This window comes from Lactuca serriola, chromosome 8 (assembly GCF_051521515.1).
Source record: "Lactuca serriola cultivar US96UC23 chromosome 8, Lser_US96UC23_V15, whole genome shotgun sequence".
In the NCBI taxonomy this organism is placed as follows: Eukaryota; Viridiplantae; Streptophyta; class Magnoliopsida; order Asterales; family Asteraceae; genus Lactuca; species Lactuca serriola.
In genome coordinates this window covers 119263027-119286160 of record NC_136415.1, presented here as the reverse complement: position 1 = coordinate 119286160, position 23134 = coordinate 119263027, and positions in this window count along the sequence as shown.

Below are 23134 nucleotides of genomic sequence, written 5' to 3'. Positions count from 1 at the left end.
GAGAACAATTGGAGGAGGTGGAGGAAGTGAAGCATAACTCTCATTTCCTTGATCGTATCTCGAAACGTTATCTTCATTTGGAAAGCTTGTTCCAGAGGATTTGGGAAGACCATTGTAAGATGTAGACATCTACAAAACGGGAGAAAATTCAAGTTAAATTGATTAGAATTCTTGATGCAACACCCAAATGAAACATCAAGCTAGGATCCAACACAATACTCTACAACCTAGAAGAGGGATGCCGTAATCTAGTTGCAGAATATTTGAAGGTAGGTAAATGACGATTTACCAATTTCCACCATGAAAAACGAAAAAGAAGTTTAAGTTTTAAATGAATTGAAACTCCTAGATCTTTTGAGATTCATTGAACTTTTCAATGGCATGTTTAATCTCGATTATGCCCTACTATTTGTGACTAGGATGCCGAGGATCACAAACAAGGTGTGAATAACCATACGAATCACGTGGTGCACCCAATGCTACTATCACCTAATCAATGTGCCGGTTAGCCAAACACGCTCCATTTATCTATGATAAGCTTCGAGCCACCCTTCGCCACCAATGTCATCCCCAAATTAGTGTGCCGGTTAACCACACACGCTCCACTAACGTTTGACAAGGGTACGAAGTGTAATTCCATGGGTTAGCATACAATTTCACATTTTTCCTAAAGTAACTATGATTTGGAAATTTGTAAAAGCATTTAGTTACTTTGTACTTCATTATACTTATAATGGAAGGTTTCTGTCTTATCCTACCCGTTTAGCTAACGACCCTCCACTAGTCAAGAGTGCGGTGGGTAAGAGTGGATACCCATTCAATCGCCATTTTATAGGCAATTTCCTTAAACACCCCTTATAGACCAGCTTCGTGAATGAGGCCTACTAACGATAAGACTGACTGTTTACTCATACATATATAATATTAGACTTTTAATGTTATATATAGTATAGGGTGTATTTTACACTTTTAAAATACTAGGTGATTTAATTTAGTAAAATTATACTTTTAATTTAATTAAATGTAAACCAAAACTTTATGGGTTTATTAAATCACTTTTAATTATACACTTTAATTAATTAATAAAACCATAAGGGTGTGATTTGTACTTTTCAAAATACTAGGGTTTTAGAATTTAACATTTCAAAATTAAACTTTTAATTAACTTTTAAATTCCAAAAACTTGAGGGCAAGTTTTGAAACATTTCAAAACATAAGGGATCAAATAACAAATAACATAAATTAAACAATTAATTTGGTGATTATCTATATTTGACCTAATCTCATTTTATTCATAAGATAATTACCAAAAAAAAATTTAAATAATCCATATTTATCATATAAAGAAACTATTATTTAAAAGATTTGAAATTATCTTTTGTTTTATGAAGGATAATCACCCAAATATAATAAAAATCGGATTTTATCATCAAAAAACGTTTTAGGTATTGATCCTTCAGCAAAACAACAATAAAACCCGATATTTCCTCTGTCTGACCCCTAGACTCGCCGAGTCCGGGACTGGACTCGCCGAGTCAGGGACAAACTCGCCGAGTTCATCCACTGACTCGCCGAGTCAGGTCGGGCAGAGGCCAAAAATCGATTTTTCAGTAAATAAAACAGTTAAGCATCACATACAACTGAAACTAATCAAGGCTCTGATACCACTGATGAGTTTTAGGCATGAGAACAATCCTATGTGCTCATACAAACCCTAATGCTTGGATCTAGGTTTCTCTATTGTACATGCTTTGGATCCAAGACTAACCAACTTAGATCTAACATATTATAAACTGAATTAGGGTTTAGAGAATTACCTTTGATTGTTATATAGCAATAACAATCAATTCCTTGCTTGGATTGGCCTTAGAAAGCTTAGTGCCTCAAGTGCTGCACCTCTAATGGAGTCACAATCACCACTAAGCAACTTGGATGAATAGGGAAGAGAGGGGATGTAACAACCCGAAGTTTTCCATCATCGAAAAACCCGTTCTACCCGTAAAATTCGCCGTTAGTCAATTCGTTTCGTTTCCGTTTTGGATTAAAGTAAATAAATTTATACGTTTATTATAATCCAATGAGTGCCCAAACCCTTTAGGAACTCATGAAACTAGCCCAAAAATGTTTATTGCAAAAAGTTAGAAACGTCCCCGCCGGGTGACGGAAACTTAATTGGGTGCGACCTAAAGCCCCGTTTAAGGCCGGTATCGGGTAGAATTCCACCGTGTCCAAGTTTTAGGACATATATAAACGTGTTTAAACATTCATTTGAAGCTTTTGCTTCCTCTCTCTACTCTCTCTCTAACCTCTCTCCTAAATCCAAGTTCAAGGGTCCAAAACTCAATTTTAAGGCCTCAAATCCCTAAGGTACCTTCCTAACTTTATTGTATAGCATATTATACCTTCAAATTCGGGATTGAATCATGAAATTAGGCCTTGTATGAGAGTTTATGGCCCAGGTAGATGCCTAGGCCGTAAACACTAAGTTTGAAGGGTTTTGAGCCCTTAAACCCCTCCTAGACAATTTTGGGACCTAGATATGATTAAATGACTTCATGAATTGGACTTATAGCACTTTAATCATGCATTTGAAGGGTTTGAAGGAGTTTATGGCCAAGCCTCATGCTTAGGCCGTAAACTCATAAAGTTGGGACTTTTAAGACCTTAAACTCTTCCAAATCACTTATAAGACTTAGATATAAATTTTAGGATAATAGTTTTAGCATTTGGACACCTTAAACATAATTTTAGAAGGATTTATGTGAGTTTACGGCCAAGGCATGTGCTTAGGCCGTAAACTCCTTGATTCATGGTGTTAGAATGCCACCTAAACACCCCTAAAGCCTTGGAATGAATTTTAGAAGTCCTTATAATCAAGTTCTTGACCTTAAATCACATGGAATCACCCTCTAAGAGAGTTTACGGCCATGAGGGGGGTCTCATAGGCTGTAAACTCCAAAAACCCCTCCAAAATTTCAAGGAATTGCATGTAAGGCCTTGGGATAAATTTACCAATCACATGTGATTTGTTTTAGCATCATTTAACACAATTTTCATGGGTATTAAGGAGTTTACGGCCAGGAGCCTATGCTAGGCCGTAAACTCCCATAAATAAGTCATTTGATGTTTAAAAATCCATTCCAAGCCTAGAAAAATTCCCTTAAGTGATTTAAGCCATTTTTGCCCCTAATTGACCCCACCATGATTTTACGGCCGTAAACTCATGGGGAGTGGGTGTTATTGGCTAAAAACTCTTGTATGAGGTTATTCATGGGGAATAAACTCAAGTTCCAAGTCCCTAGTGTCATTTCACGTCCTTAAACGCCACCCGGGTCCCTCCAAACACTCGTAATGGGGTGTCTCCGCGACTACAAGTAATTGTCCCTAACAAATAATTAATTTAAGTCCTAATTAATACAAATGTGTATCTTTAAATTATACTTAGGAACCTCGTGCATTTGCAAGCCCTGGACCAACATTTAGCATCTGAAATCGTCACGTTTCTCGTCCGGTGAGTTCATACCCTACCATTTTTCACTGTTTTTAACTGTTTTCAGGGGGGGGGGGGGAATACAAGCAAAAGTACAAGTGTATCTTGTACTTAAACTGATTTACAACTAAATGATTTTAGTTTCTAAATGTCATGATTTCCAAAGATTATGATAACTGATGTTTCGAATTGCAGGTTAATTATAGATTCTTTTGAAAAGTGTTTTGATCTATATTGTCTTTTGTAAAAGAAACCATACTAATTATAACGAATATACTAATACGAATATGAATGTAATCTAGAACGAATATGAATACGAATGTAATCTAGAACGAATACGAATACGGATGTAATCTAGAACGAATACGAATACGAATGTAATCTAGAACGAATACAAATACGAATACGAATGTAATCTAGAACGAATACGAATACGAATCTAATCTAGAACGAATACGAATACGAATGTAATCTAAAACGAATACGTCTAGGAATACGAATACGTCTACGAATACAAATACGTCTACGAATACGAATACGTCTATGAATACGAATACGACTACGAATGCGAATACGACTACGAATGCGAAATGACGCCTTTGGTTGACACTAAGACTTTGAATATACAGTTAGTGTACCCCTTGAGTGTCACCAGAGTTTCGAATTTAATACGAAAATACGCCTTTGGACCTCTTCTGAGTTTCAAATATATCCGCCTCAGAATGCCGACAGAGCTTCGAATACACATCTAATATACTCCTTTGGAACTCAGCAGAACTTCGAAAATACTATAAAGTACGCTTCTGTGTGATTCCAAATATTCGAAATTACAACTAAGTTAGTAGATTATAGTCAACCGATTGTAGAATAACTAAGGAAGTGGAACACATAACTAATACTACTCACATGATAATTACTGGTATTTCGAAATCAGACTTAAGAGCAAAACACCACACATAGGAAAATATGGGATTTTCCTGGGATAACATTAAAATCAGTAACGAACCTAGATACTAATAGACAACTCAACACATAGGAAAATATGGGATTTTCCTGGGTAACACAACAGCACATAAACGGATAAAGTAACAAACGAGTAACTAAAACTATAAGGAAAATATGGGTTTTTCCTGGATCAACATAACTAACTGTTTTCGAAATTGTATCAAAGGATAACCAAACTGTTTTCATAAGAAAATATGGGATTTTCTTGATCAACAACTTTTCCAAAACGTAAAGGAACTCGTCTTTTCAAAACTAAACCGCTTATGAACTCACCAGCTTTATGCTGATTTTCAAACTGCTTGTATTCTCAGGTCAGCGATAGACAGGTACACCGCAACCTTTTGGAGAAGACGGAGCGTCCTGAAGACTCGTCTTTACTTTTGTCTATATTACATATGTATAACACTTGTACAACTTTCCTTTTAAACTGATGTAAACAATATTATGTAATGTAATGTTTTGTGATTACTGCTTTACTATGTGCATTGGATTTGATACTCAACATGGAGTCAACCCCGAAAATGTTTCCGCCTTTGGTTTTCGGGGTGTGAAAGGGGAGGCATCAAAAACGACTGGAAACCCTAGAGAATCAGTTGTACACGTTTTTGGAGCTTAAAGGGTCCTTTATATACTTGTGTGGGCTGCTAGGGTTTCAGTCAAAACCCTAATGGACAGCTTAAACTCTAAGCAGCCCATGGAACTTTCTGGATAAGGCCATGGACGAAAATATGATGGGCTTCCATCATAATTTCGTTCACCCCTTACTCTTTTAGCATTCCTTAGCCCAATAACTCAATTATCCAATAATTGTAGTCCAGTCCCCTAATTTTAATTAATCTCTTTTAGCCACAAAATTAATTATCAATTAATTCTTGACTAATATTAATTAAACAATATGATTACTCCTTTAATATATTATTCTCATAATATATTAATAAATCATATTTAAACCTTTCTCTCCTTAAATCATCCTACATATTGCTATGGTGAAGGCAACCCAAAAGGACCATGCTCATAATCGGGTCAAGTACATACCAAAATAGTTATGGACTTAGACACTAATCCAACAAAGGCAACCCAAAAGGACCATGCACCATCGGGTCAAGTACATACCAAAATAGTTATGGACTTAGACACTAATCCAACAGGGACTTCATATTTGAGGTATAGATTCGATCCTTCTTCAGTTTTGGTGTTAACCTTTGGAGTTAGGGTTTTCTAGACCCTTTAGAGGCTTGATTTGATGAGCATTTGCTCCCTTCTCGTATTGAGGCTTTGGATCTGGATCCAAAGAGGTCCAGAGACCTTAACCCTTTGATCTTTATGATTGATATTGGGAGGCATGAGCTTAGGATGCCATATTTGTAACGCCCGTGTTTCTGGGCTTGCCATTTTTAGCAATGTAATAGTCTATGTTAACCTTTGTAACCCTAAATTTGAAATAATAAAATGTATTATTTGTGAATTATTTGAATTATGTGATTTATGTGTGTATTTTCTTAATTTTTATAATTTAATGAATTAAGAATAAAATAAGCGTCAAAATTAAAGTGTGAGATAAGCCCTACATCTTTGCATAAAGTTGTAGTGTTGAAACAAGGATTCCGGAGATATAAGAAATGCCAAAATCCGAGTTATAACGAAGAAGTTATGACCTGTCGAAGTTTTGCAACAGAACCGGCACGACGCCGAGTGACGTAAAATATGAATTTAAGATAGAGCGATATTTAGCCTTAGCGATCTAAACGAAAGTCGTAGATTTCGTTAAACTGAGAGCGTGCATAAAAGGAACGCCCAAATCTGACTTCGTATGAGGAAGTTATGATTTTTCTAAGTTTCGACTTAGCACTTTGCAGCCCGAATACTCGATTTGAGATCGAGCGGTTTTTAGCCGAAGCAAGCTAAACGAGAATCGAAGATCTTGTTGTTAGTAGCGAAACGACGAAAAGTTAGGCGAGAATGGACGTCAGACAAAGAAGTTATGAATTTATAACGAAATTTTCTGTTCCGACCTCCTAAAAATAATTAATAAAAATAAAAGTCAAAATTAGCCGACAGAGTCTAAATGAAAGTTGTAGAGCGTAGTCTCACCTTCACGTAGATATAAAGAACGTCGAAAACGGAGTTCGTATGAAGGAGATATGAATTTTTGAAGTTTATTAAATATTTAATATTTATTTTTTTATTAAACCTCCGATATTATCCGAAGAGGAGTCAGCCGGTCTATCCGAAGTACGCCCCGCGTACAGCGAAGCGTCACTCGAGTACTCCGGAGTCGTATGCAATGACGTAGATGGACCGACGACGTAAGCGCTGACGACCACCGAGGCGTACGCCCCGCGTACGTGCGAGGGTTCAACAGCTATAAAAGGGGATCCGAAGGCAGTCGGGTTTCATTCACAATTTCTTCCTTCTCTCTAGTCCTTTGCCTCGTTTTGTGTGCCGTTTGTACCCCGAAGCCCCGGTAATATTCCCGAGCCTCGAAGAAAGATCCGAAGCCCCGAGGATCCCGAAGAGCGTTATTCCCGAGCCGAAGCCCTGCCCGCGAGGAGCCCGGTTTTTGTGAAGATCTTCCAGATCTACGGAGAGACACTACTTCTGCAAGCCGTAGTGCTGCCTGATCATCTTCTGATCAAGTGAGTGTGTAGTTATTTTCTTTCCAACGCAATATTATGAAGTATTTAATATAAAATACGTGCTACGTGTAAATATTTTGTGTGAATGTATATTCACTCTCTTTTGTGTGAATGTATTTAATATAAATTTTCTTTCCTCAACAATATTTTGTGTGAATGTATATTCACTCTCTTCTATCTCGTAGATCTGATATATTCTCTATGAAATACGTGTTATGTGTGTATGCCTCATCTGTTATGTGGAATATGTATTGATTAAAGCATGCTATACAGGTTTTTAAACAATGTATAAAAATGTATATTTTTATCTACTAATATGTTGGGTAGAACATGGGTAGATAATTGATGTGAAGTAAACATATGAGAGGCCTCGGTGTTATTGGTGTTATTCTAGTCATTCAGCAGAGTATGGATGACGACCACAGACTATTCTAGACTGTCCTGTGGAACACTAGCAGGCTCATTACCTGTAGGTGTTTTGAACGACGTGTTCACCGGTGTACTCTATCCCCCATATGGTTGCCTTTAGGATACTTATTGTTGAGGAAGCCCCTCTGCAGTAATGTCCATCCCAATGAAAATCCTGAATTAGGTTCCTTATAATAGAAGCTATTTTAGGGACGTAAAGTGAGGATAACGGGAATGGGTAATCGGGTTTATTGTGGATTGTTGAAATTAAATATAATTATTGTGGGTTTGAAAACCCTATATGCTCACCAGGCTCCAAGGCCTGACCCACTCAGTTTATTTGTATTACAGGAAGTGGCGCAAGAGCTTAAGATGGGCGAATCATCAAGTTGTTTTGTTTACAAGTCTGTATATGTATATATTTGTTGAATGACTTGTAATGTTATCGTTTATGCTTTATGATCTGTATCGGAACATGACATCCCGACTTTTGATTATGAAATGAAATTATATTTCTTTATGAAACGTTTTGATAAATATCTATTTTATCATGTTTTGTTTTTGGGAACAAATTTCGCATCTCTTTTAAAACTAAAAGGATTTACTCTGAAAATGTTTAAAAAGCATAAATGAAATCGGTCTTTTCTGGCCGAGATTTTGGGGATGTCACAATATTTGAGGTTATTTCTTCAAATAGAGTATTTGGGCCTTTGCATGAGCACCAAGTTCTGACTTTTGTGTGATTATCATGCTTGGGAAGGTCAGATCTGTGGATTAGAGGAACAGATCTGACCTTAGAAGGTCATTTGAGTTTGAGCATGGCATGAACTCGCCGAGTCTAAGAACAGACTCGACGAGTAGGATTAGTTTTCCCCATGAATCACACAGTTGTTGACTCGCTGAGTTGGGGAAATGACTCGGTGAGTCAGAGGGGATTTAGAGGACCTGAGTTCATGACTGAACTCGCAGAGTCAAGAGCCTGACTCGACGAGTTAGGTCAGGTTGTCCCGCAATTCACAACTAGAGATGATTTCAAAGAGTGGAGGGTTGACCCAGTGAGTCAAGTGAGGACCAAGGGTGAGGAGGACACGCATGGACTCGCTGAGTCACATTTGTGCACTCGACGAGTCTGGTCAAGGTTTGACCGTTGAAGGGTAAAATGGTCTTTTAGCCTTCTTAGAGGACATGTGAGAGTCTAGTCTAGCCTGGAGAGCCGTTATTGATTGAGATGATTGTTTATGTGTTTAGGCAGAGGCTAGATCAGTGTATACATGAGCGAGATATTACCCGAGACATCTAAGGTGAGTCTTCTCACTATACTTTACCTTGAGTGGTAATTAGAGTTATGTGACAAAGTTATTGTATGCTATTTATGTGATGTGTTGCACTGCATTATTTCTATGTGATTTATGTCGTGTGTATATCAGAGTATATCAAAGTTAGAACCGGAAGGTTCATAGAGTTAGGACCAGAAGGTCCACAGAGTTAGAGCCCAAGGGCCCACAGGGTTATGGCCTCGAGTGGCTAGTATGTGTTATGTGTGGTATTTTGGGGAACTCACTAAGCTTCGTGCTTACACTGTTTTGTGTTATGTGTTTCAGGTACTAGTGAGGATCGCAGGAAGGCGCCGGCATGACCAGTACACACACACGCGTAGTTTTATTTATATGTTATGATCTTGGGATTTTTGACTTATGTTTGAATATATGAAACAATGAGTTTTATAATATTGTGAATTAAATTGTTTTTAAAAATGTGAAAATTTGTTTGAAATTTTTCGGCGTTACATTGATCCAGGATATGAAGGAAATGAAGATGATTGGCAAAGCTGATTTGTGTCAAGAGGTTTATGTGTTGGATGAGAAAAGCCACAAGAAAGATATCAAGATTTGTTCTGTTTCGTTAATTAGATGTTTGGCACACCAGATTACAACAACCATCTAATAAGTGTATATCATCAATAAAAGAGTTGTTATCTATAAAAGTTGCTACTGCAAATCTCTCTCATTGTTCCATTTTCCCTTTAGCCAAACAAAAACAATTGACCTTTGTTTCTGTAAACAATATGGAAAATGATTGTTTTGCCCTTGTGCATTGTGATATTTGGGGTCCATTTTCTACTTCATCTATTCAAGGATTTAGATATTTTGCTACAATTGTTGATGATCATTGCAGATATAGTTGGATTTATATGTTGAAAAACAAGTCAGATGTTATTACCATTATTCCAGCTTTCTATCAAATGTTTCTTACTCAATTTGATAAGAAAATTAAAGTCTTTAGGTCTGACAATGCTAAAGAATTGAATTTTATAGATTTTTTTTCATCAAAAAAGGATTATTCATCAAAAGTAATGTGTTTCTAAACCTCAACAAAATTATGTGGTGGAAAGAAAACATCAACATTTGCTCAATGTAGCTAGAGCATTATGTTTTCATTCAAATTAACCTTTGAATCTATGGAGTGAATGTATTTTAACTGTTGCTTATCTCATTAATCGTCTGCCTTCTCAAGTTTTGAACAACAATACTCCTTATTAGAGATTACTTGGTAAACATTCTTCTTATTCTCAGTTAAGAAGTTTTGGATGTTTGGCTTATGTTTCTACTTTGGCTGCAAACATATCAAAATTCTGCCCCATGGCAAAATCTTGTGTTTTTGTTGGTTATCCCCCCCCAACATGAAGGATTACAAACTCTATGATCTTTCCAAAAATGAGTTTATCATTTCTAGAGATGTATTTCATGAATCAATATTCCCTTTTACAAATACTCTAGTTCAGACATCTTCTTCTTTTTTTTAATCAATTTGTGCTTCCTATTTCCACAAATGAAGATGTTCCATTTCTAGTTGAGCACAACGATCAGTCTCATTCTGATCATTCACACGATTCCAATTCTTCTTCTGATTCTCAAAATTCTTCTCATAATCCTGTTGGATAAGGTGTCTAAGTCCATAACTTATTTGGTATATACTTGACCCGACCCGGCATGGTCCATTTGGGTTGCATTTCATCCAAACTATTTATAGATAATTTTATGAGAGTTATACACATATGATTATTAATATATTATAAGTTATAATATATTAATATGAAGTCATGTTATTTAATTAGTCTTAGTCTTAAATTAATTATGAATTAATTTAGAGATTAAAAGGAAGACTAATTAGATTGTGGGCTATTGGTTTTATATGCTGTGGGCTAACACTCATTTGTTAATGGGTTAGGCTTGTATGGAAGTCCATGGATGATCCATGGAGCTTTTAACCCATGGATCCGTGGGAAAGGAAAGGTCATGGGTTATTAGGGTTTCACCCTAATCATGTACACTATATAAGCATGCTTATGTTGCATGAAATAGCCACTAGTGGCACTAGTTGTGTGAGACTTGGTGTGTGGCCGATTTTATAGTGTGTGTACACTCTCTCAAGTTTTCCAAGAGTTTGTGGTGATTTGTGATTCCATTTGAGGCATTCACACTATTGGTGCTTGGCCCTCAAACTCCTTAGGATTCAAACTCATCATCAAAAGGTATGTAATCTCATCTAATTCTTTTATGTTTAAAAGTACCCCATGCCATGTTAGATAGGTTATGAACCTTGGAAAATTATTATTTTGCATGTATTTAGACAAACATAGATCCAAGGTTTATTAGGGTTGCATGCACACTTAGGAAGTGTTAGATTGCTCAAAACCCAACAGTGGTATCAGAGCCTAGGCTAGCTTGTTTGAATACTTGATGCAAATTGCTGAAAATCGAAGATTTTATGCTGTCTGCACAGCTGACTCGCCGAGTCCATGAAGGGACTCGACGAGTCCAAGGCAAAACTCATCCAACTCGACGAGTTGGTTCATGCACTCGACGAGTTGGACCCCCGGACAGCATATCTTCGAGTTTTGGTGCTAGAATTGGTCTACAATAATTACCTTAAACTCTTTTGGACTCATAAAACCTGTTTTTGATGTGGTAATGATGATGGTGGACCAATTTCAAAGTTATAATCAAAATTTCAATTTTATATGTGTTCATATGATTCTTGAAATTGTTGATGTGCATGTTCATGTTCATATGAGTTTTGTTAGATCATAGGAATTATTTGCAAATTGTTTGTTAGTTAATTTTTGATCTTAATGTGTTTTAATGGAATTCTTAATTTGTCCTCAAGTTATGGAATTCAAAGAGGTTTTCTTTTAAATGTTTTTTTAAGAAGTTGTAGGTTACATTTTCTTGAAGAGTTTTTCCCATAAATGTTTTATGGACTCCATAACTTGTCCTCAAGTTATGGATTTCCAAGAGACTCTTCATTAAAAGCTTTAAAACACTTAATTAAAACTCATAAGTTATGAATATCCAAAAGTTTATGAATTGTTCAAAACTTGCCCTCAAGTTTTGAAATTTGTAAAGTCTCACACAAACTTTAATTCCACACCCTAGAAGTTTTAAAAGTTAAAATTCTACCCATATACTATTATAAGATTAATGGTTAATTATTATATATATGTATAAGAACAAGTCGTTTTACCGTTAGTAGGCCTCATTCACGAAGTCGGTCTATAAGGTGGGTATAAGGTTGTTGCCTATAAAATGGCGACTTAATGGGTGTCCACTCTCACCCACCGCTTCCTTGATCGGTGGAGGGTCGTTAGCCGAACGGGTAGGACAATGACTTTAAATTCTCATTAAAAGTATAATGATTATTATGAAGTAACTAAATTTTTTATTTAATTCCCAATCTTAGTTACTTTAGGAAAAATGTGAATTTGGTGCTAGCCCATGGAATTCACACTTTGTACCTTACCAAGTCGTTAGTGGAGCGTGTGTGGTTAACCGGCACACTAACTTGGACTAGTAAGGATCACGAAGGGTGACTTAATGTTTGTCATAGATCAATGGAGCGTGTGTGGTTAACCGGCACATTGATTGGGTGATAATATTAAGGGTACCAAGTGAATTGGTATGGTTATTCACACCTTGTTTTGTGATCCTCGGCATCCCAGTCACAAAATTTGAGAGGGCACACTCGAGATTGAAACATGCCATTGAAAAGTTCAATGAATCTCAAAAGATCTAGGAATTTCAAATCCAATTAAAACCTAATAAATTATTTCGTTTTTTCATGGTGAAAATTGGTGAATCGTCATTCGCCTACCTTCAAATATTTTATAGTTTGGATTACGGCATCCCTCTTCCAAATTATAAAATATTGTGTTGGGTCCTAGCCTTAATATTTCAAATTGGGTGTTATATTAAGGACTTTGAATCAACAAACTTGATTTTCTCCCATTATAGATGTCTGGTTCAGACAACTGTGATCTTCCCAAATCTCTTGAAGATGGTGTCCCTCAACATCATGCTTCATTTCCTTCACCTCCTCCAATTATTCTCCCTCACCCACAAGTTCTTGAAAAGTTTAAAGTCACTCAATCCCTATTGGCAAGCATAGTCTATGTGTGCTCACATCTTGGAGATAAAGTCACATATTGACAAGCCGGGAGAGTTGGGTGTTGTTAGGTGCTATTTGTGCACCTTTTTGCACACCTTTTAGTCCCATTTTATGCATATATTTAGCACAATTGTTCTTCCTTTTCCTTGCATTTTATCATATTCATTTTAGTCTCTAGAACAACCTTATTTGCACACTTTTATATCTTTTTCAGGTAAACCGGAGGTTGGAACGCGCTTTGGGAAGTGTCGGGAAGCATTGGTGGAGATTTCGGGACGATCCGGCGAAGAACTAAAAAGTTGGAAAAATCAAGTTTGGAATTGGAGTCAGAGAGGTACACGGGGCGTGTTGAATTTACACTGAAAAGTGGGCACGGGGCGTGTTTGACCAAAATGGGAGCTGTTGACCATGCTGAACACGACCCGTGTCAGTTTAGTGCAAATCAACACGGGGCGTGTTGCTGAACACGACCCGTGTCAGTTTAGCCTATTTTAACACGGGCCGTGTTCGACCCAGAAACCAACTTTTGGCAGTTTTTCCTATCTTTCATATTACGGGTTAAGGGTCATTTTTATAGACACATAACATACCAGAGCACCATTGGAGGAGGATTTTCAAAGGTTTTTGCAAGGGTTTGATTAGCAATCATTTGGAAACATTATTTCTAGTATTTGTAAGTTGTAATTGCACTTTAATTCCATCTTTTATTCTTGTGATCTTGTTCTAGCCATGTGTGGCTAGAACCCTAATTTCTCCAATTTCATGTTTTGACTTCTTGGTAGTGACTTCATTCATATGACATGATATTTGTTCTTAATTTCTATTTAATGAATTTGATTTTGCTTCAATCGAATGTTTGATTCTAATTATGATTCTTATTGGCCATTTGAATTAGGGTTAGATCATTCAAGTTATCTCTTTTACAAAATCCGTAATTGTTTTGTGAAATTGAACAAGTAACAAGCACTAAATTAATCTCTATTGAATGAATTTGGTGTAAATCTTATTCATACACTTTTACACTCCCGAGCTTGTGAGGAGTATTGGGTGTTGTTGGGAACATTCACATAAAGCTTCATGCAATCTTATAATCTAATCCTAAGAGCTTGTTTAGATTAGGTTAATAAGGTTAGGATTAATCAAAGAGCTTGTTTTGGTTAATTAATATGGTGAATGGGAAGTGTTAGAGCTTATTAGCACTTTCAAGTACCAACTTAGATAGAATTGAACGAATATTGTGTCATCTTGGAGTCACATTGCTAAATTGTCATACATGGGATTGGAGTCCTCACAAATTCTGAATTTAATTCACGCACTTAATTGATTGCTTATGTTTTTAATTATTTGTTTAATCATTACCTTCTAAACCCCCTCTCTTTTTACTATTGGTGACTATAGTACCTTGTGCAAATAGGTATAGACCAATTGTCCTGTGTCTCTGTGGATCGACCCTGCTTGCCTTGTACTACCTTTTAGTGCAATATAGTGGGATTATTTTGGAGTATATCGTACCCCTTTATTTGTTGGGTTTGACACGCCTAATAGGTGTCAAAGTCTCGTGAAAGTTGGATGTTCAATCACTTTCTTAGTAACATAGTGAGTCTCTTTGGGACTACTATGAGACAGACTATGACATGACCCTTAATGATGTTATCTGTTTGCTTGGTGTAGTGGAATCAGCAATGATTTGGAACACCAGTAAAGCAAATTTGATTAAAAGAACAACTTCCCAAGTCTTAAATGGACATTGACAATGGTAGCATTGGATATCTAGAAAAGCATTTCTCTTCCCAATGGAAAGGGATCGGCCATAGTCAACTCGGTTGACCAAATGGTAAAGAGAAAGGCTAAGTCTGAGATAGTCTCATGTGCCATTACCAAAGGGTCCATGTGTTTTGTTGCCAAAGGAAGGGGCATTGGTTGTGAAGCTGCCCTATTCACCTGAAAGGTCATAAGGTTGATCAAGTCAAGAGGTTTGACTCTACTTCAGTTAAAGTCCACTGACTAACTCTATTAAGTTTCTATTTAGAGATTCTTATTACATAATGTGAATGGGTCACATGTTGATGTTTTTAAGAATCAAAGAAAAGATAGGAAGCTTAAAGTAAGTATATGTTGATTCTGATTGCGAATGTGGGTTTCGATCGCATGGTTCGGTAATCAGAATTTTGAGCTGTTGCTTAAGAGTTATAATATATTGCTTACGAATAGATAACAACAAGGTTTTCATGTGGATTGTAAGGATAAGTTTTTCCGCAAAGTTTTAAAATAAAAGAAAAAAGGGTTTTAATTTTATTTATTTTAAGTATATCCTTACAATGGCACTTGTGGAAAATTGTTGCTTATATGTTTCCAGTAATAGCAATATTGGAAAGTGGATTTGATTCCTTCTTTTGTGGTAGTGTCTGAATTTACCGAATGAAGAAAGTTTTTTCATCACCCAAGTTTCAATTGGACAGAAACTTGGAATCATACGAGTTGTATTGTATGATGAATGAGAATTTTCATCTTTGAAAATTAAGACTAATTCTTTGATCACATGTATATGTGAGTCAATTGAAGGACTAAGGAATTAGGTACACTGGGTGTGCGTTGGTCAAGGTTCACCACAAAGATTGATTTGTCATGATTTACTAAAGATTAGTAAATATGATTATACTTATGAGGTTAAGTATAATTCTTTAACATTGGAAAGGTTACAATGTATGACAAAACAAATGAGAAGAATCAAATTAGGCAGAAAGATAAAAGTTTCTCAAATCTGAAAGGATGGGAGAGTACTTTAGTATCGTATTTCATGATCATCTTAATGATTATGAAACCATATAACAAATTCATACTCTAAGGACGTCTTAGTGCATTGTTATGGCTAAGAAGAGAGGTCATGAATTGTTGGATTGGTTAAAATCAAGAAGATGAGTCATACTTCGTTCCAAAACAATTCTTAGAGTCATACTCCAAGATTGTAACGTGGAGTGACATAAAGGAAAATTTGTTAACACTAGTCAAATGTAAGAATAAAATGTTTTCTACTCTTGTACGTTTGAGATTGGTAAGTTGTGATGTCTTGGATGAGACAAAGACCAACTAAGACCAATTGTGTGAAGTGTTAGTCTTGATAAGAATCCACACTATCCCTTGAATATTTGTTTTGTCAAGGAATGGTTCTTGACTGGGGAAACTTATATGTCAAGGGGACAGTGGGAGCCTTAAAGATCCTGAAAGAGTTTCAAGATTTAATCAAGAGTAAAACCTGTAATTTATCACTAGCACACGACTTAAGGTTTGCAACCTATCGTGTTGACATAATTCTTATTTCTGTACCAACTTCAAATAAGTTGAATTTGCATGTGAGTTATCAGAGTTCAACTTGGAAGCATTGGTGGGCCTTGTGCTGCCAAGGTGACAAGAAACTAAGACTGAACAAGTTTAATTCATGTAAGGCTGAATTTGTCACTAACCTTATCTTGTGATTATGGTTTTGACAAATTCACGTGGATAGGAACTCATACACTATAAAATCTAAGTGTCATAAGGTTTCTCTCCGATTCATGAAAACGATGGTGAGGAAACGCTTTCACTAAGTAGATTTTACGTAGATATCAATTGTGTTATTTGCATTTTCAAAAGTCGTTAGTGGAGCGTGTGTGGTTAACCGGCACACTAACATGGACTTATGAGAAATGGCAAATGCCTAAGCAATTGAGACTATGATTACGGCATCCCTTTTCATAGTTCTGAAAATTGTTTAGACACACATGTGAGCTATCTAAGAAAGGGTGTATGAATCTAAATTTCAGAAGTCCAGCAGATTTCTGGAAATATGTCAGAGCTAGTGGGAGCATAAGTGTTATGCTGATAATCATCATGTTAGTGGGAGCATGATTATTACGTTTAGTGTTGCAAGCTAGCAATGTTAATTATAGAAAACCAAGTTTCAATTCGTGAAGTTGCAGGGGTTGAAAAGTTGTTTTGCTATAATTAAGGGAGAGGAAATTATACTTCTTTTCAATTCTAAAGCTTAGATTGAGATTTTAATCATCTTTAGGTAAGAATATATATATATATATATATATATATATATATATATATATATATATATATATGAATTTTATGGTGGAATGGTTCAACTTGAAGAAATTCTATATATATTGCATTCTCAAAATTCAATTATGACTACGGCATCCCTCTTCATAGTTAAATTTTGAAAACATGGCAAATAACAAATAAAAAATATTGTAGCAAGAGACTGGTCTAGTATCATGTCTTTATGTGAGACATCATGAATCGTGTCCCATATGCTTCGGATATAGGATTGATTTTGTGTGCTATAATAGTCATCCTTTCTAAATTTTCCAAATGCTCAGGGCATTTAGAAGGGAAAAGTCTAGAACTAGATATGACTAAAGTGGTTAAGCAATTGTCGAGGACAATCTGAGGTTTGCCAAAGATTGGTTGGTCAGGGACATTTGGAAGTATAGTGTTAATTTTGGCAGGACCATATTGACATATTCCGAAAAGAAGTAACTCTCGTTCGGAAGTGATAGTCAAAATGGGACTATGGAAATGTCTCCATAGGTGGAAGTTATTCAATCTATGTAAGATTAGAAAACCTTAATGCAAGAAGGATGCTCAAAGCAATGTACTTTGAATATGAGACTTCCGTTCCATAGAAGTTGACCTTCTTTGGAATACTCTATAATGACTGGTGACAAGGTTTTGGTGACTTTGTGCATAATCATTACAAGAGGAACATTGCATAAAAGTTTAAAATCTAACATATTTTTTGGTAAATGATAGGAATCGGGGATTCTCACATTTACAATAAGGATTTGGGATTGTGAAATGAGTATCACATGATCTACATCACATTGTAAGGATCATAGACAAACATAGTGCGCATACTTGAAGTATGGCATAACTATTGTTTAGAAAAACAAAGTGTACATGCCAGGAGCATGGGACGACTGTTGTTTTATTCAAGTCATAAGTTGATTGTTTGAAACATTATACAATGAATAATGTGTAATCAATATGGTGATAAATAAAAGGTGGTTCTATTTATATTCAAACGGATTCTGAGACCATATTGGATTCGATTATTAATGTGTTTCACTTTGCATGTTTTGACTTCCAGAATAGCTAGGTTATTCTTTCCGAATGACTAAGTTATTTAAACACTCCACAGTCGTTTATACGTTGGAAGTAGGTATGAATCAAGACTGTCATGAATCGAGTTTGTAGATGGCTAAATGGGTTTGGTCATAGCAATGGTTGCTACAACATTCATGAGTGCTCATAAGTTATGAGTATTGGAATAAACCCACGCTCACTTGTATCACTTCATGGAATTTATCTCGAGTGATCGTGAGACAGTAATATCATATAAATCTTCAAACCTAGAGATATGAGTTGTTACCTATGAGTTGGTTGTGCATTGATTGCACGTAAACGCATCAGTAACTTGATGTTATAAAACGTGCCTTTGTGTACAATTCAACAAGTAGTAGAACAAGCATATGAGTCAAAGTTTATCTGTTCCTTCTAGAAATAGAAGCGATATTTGGGCCCCTCGATGATTTTGTTGTGACCTATGCACCGGCCGGTCAGAACTAAATTGATGTGTTCGATTAAGTTCTTTGTCAAACAAATCGAAAATCGGGAAACAAACTGTTGGACAATAAGTACGACGTTGTTCCATGTATTTTTCCGGCTAATATTATGAGAGCAGAGGATTATATGATCACTTATCTAAAATGGCGCTTCATAGTTCAACAGAGTTTTCGAGAGCTACGATTGCTGGTTGGTTCCTGAAGTAACATACGCAAATATAGTTATTAGACTTATCCAAGTGGGAGTCTGTTGGATAAGGTGTCTAAGTCCATAACTTATTTGGTATATACTTGACTCGACCCGGCATGGTCCATTTGGGTTGCATTTCATCCAAACTATTTATAGATAATTTTATGAGAGTTATACACATATGATTATTAATATATTATAAGTTATAATATATTAATATGAAGTCATGTTATTTAATTAGTCTTAGTCTTAAATTAATTATGAGTTAATTTAGAGATTAAAAGGAAGACTAATTAGATTGTGGGCTATTGGTTTTATATGGTGTGGGCTAACACTCATTTGTTAATGGGTTAGGCTTGTATGGAAGTCCATGGATGATCCATGGAGCTTTTAACCCATGTATCCTTGGGAAAGGAAAGGTCATGGGTTATTAGGGTTTCACCCTAATCATGTACACTATATAAGCATGCTTATGTTGCATGAAATAGCCACTAGTGGCACTAGTTGTGTGAGACTTGGTGTGTGGCCGATTTTATAGTGTGTGTACACTCTCTCAAGTTTTCCAAAAGTTTGTGGTGATTTGTGATTCCATTTGAGGCATTCACACTATTGGTGCTTGGCCCTCAAACTCCTTAGGATTCAAACTCATCATCAAAAGGTATGTAATCTCATCTAATTCTTTTATGTTTAAAAGTACCCCATGCCATGTTAGATAGGTTATGAACCTTGGAAAATTATTATTTTGCATGTATTTAGACAAACATAGATCCAAGGTTTATTAGGGTTGCATGCACACTTAGAAAGTGTTAGATTGCTCAAAACCCAACAAATCCTAGCATTGCCACTAGTAAGCCTACTAGAAACAGACATCCACCATCATACTTAATAGATTTTCATTGTAATTCTCTAACACATCAAAAGTTCACTACAAGAAAATACCCTTTAATGACGCGCAAACAATGACACTCACTGAATTACGATATGTATTTTTGTGTGCCCTTAAAAATAATGCCAGCCTTCCAAAATTTGAAGGATAGAGGACACGCATTTTTGCGTTCCCTTAAATTAGCTTCTAAAGAAAAAAAATTAAAAACATGGAGGGCGCGTTATCTTAAACGCGCGTCCTCTGTATGTATCGCTTTATAATTTTAGTGAAACGTGCCTTGAGTAGATAACGGGGGGAAACGAAACCCTAAAATTTTGAAAACACTCACACTTCTCCTTGGCCTCTGCAACAATCATCGATCTCAATACCTCACCTCGTCTCGCCTTTCCGTAGCTTTGTCGGGAATGTTAAAGAGAGAGAGAGACAGAAAGAGAGATCATCGGAGTTTTGCTTGAAAGGTGAATGTGGATGAAATAGGCTAGGTTCTTTTGTAATTTTCTTTTCTGTTTCCATCATCCCCGCAAAATACAACCCTACGAAACTGATGCTTCCCACTCGTCTTTTCCGTCTTCTCACTTGCGTATGTAATATCTTCGCTTCTCTTCTATGTATTTTTGCTCTAAATTATCTCTTTGATTTTCTTCAGGCACCATTGAAATCATCACATGTAAGCTAGGGTTTTGTTAAGAACCACATGACGACTGTGACCACTCTTTTATCGGCGACCTCGACTCACTCACCTTTCCGGTCGGCAATATCAGCCTCAACCTCACCCTATTTTCTTACCTAGTAACTTCATTTGTTGGTGTAACATCCGGAATTCCGGGTATCATATTTTAATTATTTATTTTTGTCAAGAAGAGGGACTCGACGAGTTGACGCCTAGACTCGTCGAGTAGGATCGCGATTTGCTGACTGGATTTAATGAAGGGACTCGACGAGTCAAGGATTTGACTCGATGAGTCCGCATTGTGGCCATAAACCCTAAATCCTCGGGCATGTGCCCTATTTAAAGGGTCTTATGACCCTCATTTGCGGCCACCTTCACCCTTGAGAGCACCAGAGAACCAGAAAGCATAGTGAGAAAGAGAGAGAGGAAGCCATTTTCATCATCTTTGGTGTGATTTTGCAAGAAAGAAGGAAGGAGGGCAAGCTAGACGGGTTAAGGAGCTCAGATCTGCTACCATTTTATCAAAAGAGGCTACTAGAGGTATAGATTTATGTTTAATCTCGTGTTTATGGTGATCTACTTGAGTCTAGGGTTTTCTTACTCCTTCTTTAGCTTGGATTCGAAGCTTATGAGGTCCCAAGGTGGAATAACTCTTAGATCTAGACCTTAAGGGGTCCAGAGAGTCCCAACCATCCTGCTTTATGTTGTTCCATTGTAGATATAAACCTAGGTTGCATTTTAGAAGCTATTTCACCAAAAGAAGCATTATAGACGTTGCATGAGTGTAAAGATTGGACCTTTACGTGATTATTGAGTATGGTAAGGTTAGATCTATAGGTTAGAGAAACAGATCTGACCTCATAAGGTCATTTGAGTGTTGCCATGGAAGGAGCTTGCCGAGTCCATAAGGGAAATCGACGAGTCAAGTCGGGGTTGCCCCGCAATTCATGACTAGTGGTAACCCGTCGAGTGGAAGGTTCACTCGACGAGTTGAGTGAGACCTTAGAAGGATTCAGAGGACACACTTGGACTCGTCGAGTCACCCATGTGCACTCGACGAGTCTGGTCAAAGTTTTACCATTGACTAGAGTTGACTTCAGTTGACCTTGGGGTTTTGGTCAAGCTGATTCAAGAGAGGTCAAAGAAGGGTAGAATGGTCTTCTACCCATTATCAGAGTTGAGAACATGAGAGGATTTTGATTAGAGATGTTATCCTGTTCATAGGAGGAGACTAGGTCGGGGTATTCGAGCACGAGGATTTATCCGACTTCATACGAGGTGAGTCTTCTCACTATACTTTACGGCTTTACCTAGAGTGGTAATTAGAGTTATGTGACAAAATAATTTGTATGCTATTTATATTATGTGTTTTTTATGTGATTTGTGCCATGTATGATTCAGAGTTCATAGAGATAGGACCAGAGGGTCCATAGAGTTAGGACCAGAGGGTCCACAGAGTTACGAGACTGGAGGGTCCCACTGAGGCAAATTGACCAGAGGGTCAAATGGAGTTATAGCCTCGAGTGGATAATATGTGTTGTATGTGGTATTTTGGGGAACTCAATAAGCATTTATGCTTACAGTGTCATGTGTTATGTGTTCAGGTACTTGCGAGGATCACGGGAAGGCACCGACATGATCCGTACACACTGACAAAGGATTGTATTTTGTGATCTTGGGATATGTTTTATTATGATGATATTTGACGAATATGAGATTTGAAAATATTGTATGAGTTTTAGGTTGATTGAAAAATGAAAAAAAAAATTTAATTTTCGTGCAAAGGACATGCAAATAGAACTTGAAACCCATGTCAATGAAGAAAATTTCTCTAAGGTGCACTTTTTTTTTAGAATTTCTTTTTATCATAGCAGTGTAAATAATAAATATACAATCTTGTTATGTACAGACATTCCAGGTCTTGTCTGAGTACCTCCAACTTCTGGATAGCTTATTAGAGCTATCAACTATACAAGAGATGAGTCGTGGTGTGGAGGTAAGATTACTAAGATACCCTTCATATACATTCATCATTATCCTATATTACTTTGCGAGCTGGACATCTACCTTTTGATCCTAAATTTACAAATAATTTAAAGCTCTTACCTCTTATCATGCTTGTTCTCTTCATATCAAAAGTAAGTTTTTTCTTTTATTTTACGTACAAGTTACAATTAGAATTAAATTGATGAGTATAAACTAACTTAAACTAGTTAAAATTTATTTTTATTATTTGTAAAATTATGTTGTCGAAATGATGTGACCTATCTTCAACCGGATTAGCGCTACTGAATCAGGTTCCTTGTCTTCTCTGCAAGATCACAAGAAAGAAAGGCCGTCGGCCGTTTCCCAGGAGGGTGCTCCTGGAAGAACGCTCCGAAGGTCAAGTTAGAGGGTATCTAGGGTTTTTTGGGTATCTTCTTTTTAGAGAGAAGAGCTTACCTCGTGAGTCTGAGGTGCATCCTTTTATACCAAGCGCTCTTGCCCAGTCCATACTAGACAAGATCGCTTTTTTGGGAGACAAGATCAGAGGTGCTGATTGGAAGGTCGTGCGTCCTTAACCGTCAGGGCGCTCTCATTGGCTCTGGCGGTAATGACCTGACCCCATTGCTTGTCCCTTGATTGTCTCTTTTGTTTTGGAGCTGGGAGCGTTCTTTGGCGGGCGCGAGCTCCTCGCCTGGGCATTCTATCCTAGGGGTGCTAGCGGGCGTTGAGCCTGTTGGGCTTAGCCCGACTGGAATGCTCGGTGATTTGACTTGGTGCAATTCTGTCATGCTGCCTTAGGCACGTCA